This window comes from Lissotriton vulgaris, chromosome 8 (assembly GCF_964263255.1).
Source record: "Lissotriton vulgaris chromosome 8, aLisVul1.2, whole genome shotgun sequence".
NCBI classification, from domain to species: Eukaryota; Metazoa; Chordata; class Amphibia; order Caudata; family Salamandridae; genus Lissotriton; species Lissotriton vulgaris.
The window spans coordinates 1,315,953,393-1,315,957,481 of NC_141696.1; the positions used below are offsets into that span (position 1 = coordinate 1,315,953,393).

At 48.3% G+C, this 4,089-nt stretch overlaps 1 pseudogene; it reads left to right on the plus strand.

The window, feature by feature from the left end:
- The first annotated feature begins 2,962 nt into the window (after nucleotides 1-2,962).
- LOC147698665 (targeting protein for Xklp2-like) lies at nucleotides 2,963-4,089 on the plus strand (annotated as a pseudogene).

Consider the following 4,089-nt stretch of genomic DNA (forward strand, 5'->3'; position numbering starts at 1 on the left):
TGCCACGAGGTGATGGTCGCGCTCCAGCCCGGGGCCGCTGTTGGAGCTTCTTGCTAATCTGCTCTATTGTGAAGGCTTCAGCAGGGGCGGGACGTGCACCATCCTCTTGCCCGGACCGTCCGCTCAGCCACACTGTTTTCGCGCCTTTTCTCGCCCTCACCGCCAGTGCCTCCACTCAGTCGTCCTTAGCTGGCGCACTCTCGTTTGCTGTCCATGTCTTACCCTGCCATCCGCCTCTCGCCGTACGCCTCCCGATCCTGAGCCCGCTGTGATTACTTCGCCTCACTCGCTCGTGCCGCCCAGGTCTCCGCCGCCTCTCCTCTCGGGACCTCGGGTTTGCGTTCCAGCACCTCCGCCATCTTGCGGTCGCTGGAACGCACGGTGTATCCTAGCGGTTTTCTTGCGTACTATGGCTCACCTCCAGGCTATACCGGCGCGTTGATGTCGGCGCTCCGCTTCTGGCTCCACAGCGGGTCCGGTCACCAGTGCGCCAGTCGTTAGGGTTTTAGGGGCAGCGGCAGTCCCGAGTGGCGAGCACGGCCATTTTGTCGCGGCTCTCGGGTCCCGGTCCACTTTTCGCCGACAACCTCCACATACAGTGCCGTTTCGGCCTCGCAGCTGCAGTCACTTAATCGCTGAGGGTTCCGATTGCCACATTTGTTGTTTTCGCCGCTTTTGGGGTGTTTTAACGGGGTGAAAGGCCGCTAAGTAGCTTCCGTCCGGCGGAGCTGCCTTTCTCAGCCAGCCATCCCGCAGTGCGCCCTCTAGCGCCCCCCCTTGTGATCAGAAATATGATGTCCTCTAGGAGCTATGTTTTCATTGTGTTGTTCAATGTGTACATTTCCTGTGAGTACATAAATCATTCAGTAGTGTATATACAATTTTTCTTGTAAATGCCTTATTGAAATAATGATGCTGCAGCCACTCATGTGTTAAGTCCAAGTTATGTGCAATTACTGCATTTAAGTACAAATGAACATTTTGACATTTGGTTTGTTGAACTAGACCCCCTTTGGGGGGTCAAAAGTGATTACGCAATGTCACCAAAAGGTACTTCCATCAGCTTTATGTATATTTGTAAATTACTGTGTAGTACTGAGTAGAATGTGTGTAATAAATGTACGTTTCCTTTTTCAAAAGAAAAGCATAGACTGGAAAATTACTTATTGAGTTTTATAATTGTGTTTCTGCGAATGGTGATTACTAGCCCACACCATCTCCCTTGAGTATGCCTTGGACTGCTCCGCTGCGCTACCCTGAGAGTCAAGGGCTACAATGGGGTGTTTGGTTCCCAGTAGAGGGCAAATATGGACCCATTACTTATGCAGGCCACACAACTAATGGCCTGTTTTCTTACAGTGACATTTTTAGAAACAGCAGCTCTCTTGACATCTTACACCTTCTTTGGGTCAGGTGCTATTCCCTTGGCAGTGAATCGGTATCCAAAGAAATCGATGCTCTCTGTGGAGAACTCAAACTTATTTCTACACTGGGTCAACCTGCTCTCCTTGATCCTAGTCATAAGTGCTCTTAGGCAATGATTATGTTATTTTATGGATGCAGAGCCACATTACAGTCCATGAGTCTCTTGCCCTGGAGAGGCACCGTTGGATGCACCCATCTAAATATGTTTCTGTAGCCAAAGTCTTGATAGCTCATCTTTCTGGAGGGACAGGTAGAACCCTGTCTGAAGAGCTCCTGTTCCCGGGAACACCAAGAGTAGTTCAAACTGAGAGAGTTGCTTTAAGTGTCTGACCTGTGTATCTACAAAATCCCAGTGAGCACCTGCTCATGTCCTCAACAGGGCATGGTCGGAGACCAGCACTCACTTGGTTGGTACAAAGTGCTCTTTGCTGTGGTGGCTGCAATCCCCTCCTTCAGAGCATCCCTTGATTAATCATGGGGGGCAATCGTTCATATGGCTTACTTGACATAGAGTATCCTCCCTCCATTCTCGTACACTTATGTCACCATTGGGGCAGCCCAGAAAGGTAAAAAGAATTGTATACATTATTAACCAAAACTTCCAGCTTCAATTGGTTATCATACGGTCTATTCCAAAATTTGAATGAACCTAAAAGCAAGCAGAGGCTGAAGCGGGTTGACCCATTACCTATATCTGTGTATTTTTAAGTCTGTCTTACAGACAGCTTTGGCTGTTTGCTACAGCTTCTAAAAAATAAAAATAATAATACATATGAAGGCTTTGGGCAAAACAACTTCAGCTACTGATTCGTTTTGTCATTCCAACTTAGGATTACCGAACATGATTGCAGAGTCAGGCATTGTGAGGGATGGCAGTCTGTCTCTTTACATCAGAATGTATGTCAGCAAGGAACGAGCATCAAAAGACCAACAAGTCTGTCAACAGTCACCAAGTAACCACCAGACAGGAGCTATTTTGTGCAGTACAGTGGTGAGGGTGGAGACAGCATCTTGGCTCCCTGCAGTAGAAGGTTTGGTGCTCAGCAACATGGTGGAATGTGTGAGGCCCTATGGTGCACAGTGCTACCTGAACTGCACTTGCATCATGGAGTGTGATCAAGAAAGTGAAGCATTTTGTAGGTGCTCCTAAGGGAAAGGGATAAGCATCTTTTTTTGTATTAACTAACATATTATTAAAAGGTTCATGCATTATAGGCAGCTGCACTTAGCATTGAAAGATTAATCCCTGGCCATGGCGGATATCGCATAATATCCTTCGAATTATCATTTTGACAGCTGTCCTGGGTATACATATATGTATCCATGTTCTGGTGTTTATTGTGTCCTTTACAAGGCGGGGGGATTTGTTTAAGCCGTTACTAGATAGTTTGCTTGTTTCGAAGGACGCCGCAAGACGAGAGAATACGAGCCGCACTGTTCGTGACCTTACGCGAGTAACGCACCTGCAAGAGGTTCGAGGAGGACGAGCGACCCCTGCACGATCTGCACGCTTTCCAGTGCACCGACACGTTGCTTGATGGATTCCGAGGCTATCCCTCCTGAGCAAGAGGAGACACTTGGACAGCCAAGAAGCTCCCAAAAGGATCTTCCAGGAGCCTTTGTGTCACCATTTTCATTTGAGTGCAGCAATGCAGAGCAGTTTGGCAATATCGCAGCCTCTCCTCAAAGTACACCTGCTAGTGTAAGGAATGCCTTTACTATCCAAGTGTTGGAAGCCCAAATATCTGCGAGACTGCCAAGGAGGGTCTCCCGGAGACTGTCCCCTCAGGAAAAGAGGAGGCAGCTGGCAAAGATCCTCAAGGAAAGACGCGCTGATGATGTCCTACTTCCTGTCAACGGGCCAACCCTTCCTGCTGCTGAAGAGGTTTTGCCTCCTCCCACAGCCAATGGGCAATCGCTTACGCCTTCTGAAGGGCACCTGCCTACAAATGCCACTTCCCCTATCAGATGCCAAGCACAAGTACAGGATACCAGATCACTTCATGGGGAACTATTTCACTCTGAAAAGCAGCCTATGAAAGAATTCCCTGAACCCACTGGCTTCAACATAGAAAACAAGGCAAGGATCCAGGAGCAAGGGGAAAAGTGGCAGCAGCCTGGACTGGAAAAGGGCCTATTCCTTGTGAGGTCTTGTCCAACTCAGATGTTGGGAGTAGTGGAGAAACCGCCCACTTTAAAAGATTCCAGAAAGCCACATAATGGTGTACCCTATAACCAGTTTCTCCAAACCAAAGACGATCCCAGCTTGCACCATTCTCCTTTGACACCAGAGATAAAGAGCGTTTCGAAAAGAAGATGAAAAAACTGGAAGATCTAAGGAAAGTGAAGGTTCCAGTGTTCAGAGCTAGATCGCTGCCTGCCTTTTACCTACAAGTAGATGAGAAAGCTGCAAAAAAGGCGAAAGAAGGTGAGCTCAGACCGCAGGATGAAGCTGCACACTTCAACACTCCATTGAACAGTGTCATCTGTCTGGAAGCTTTAGCACCAAAGACATTGTTGGTTCAAGACCCATTCCATCTGGTCGCTAGGTGTGGGAAGGAGGATTTTGAGAGGCAGATGTCTGAAGTTCAATCCTTGAAGGCGGAGTTGGAAGAGGAGAGTAGGCTTGGGAAGGAAGCTCAAAGGGCCAAAGAGCAGGACTGA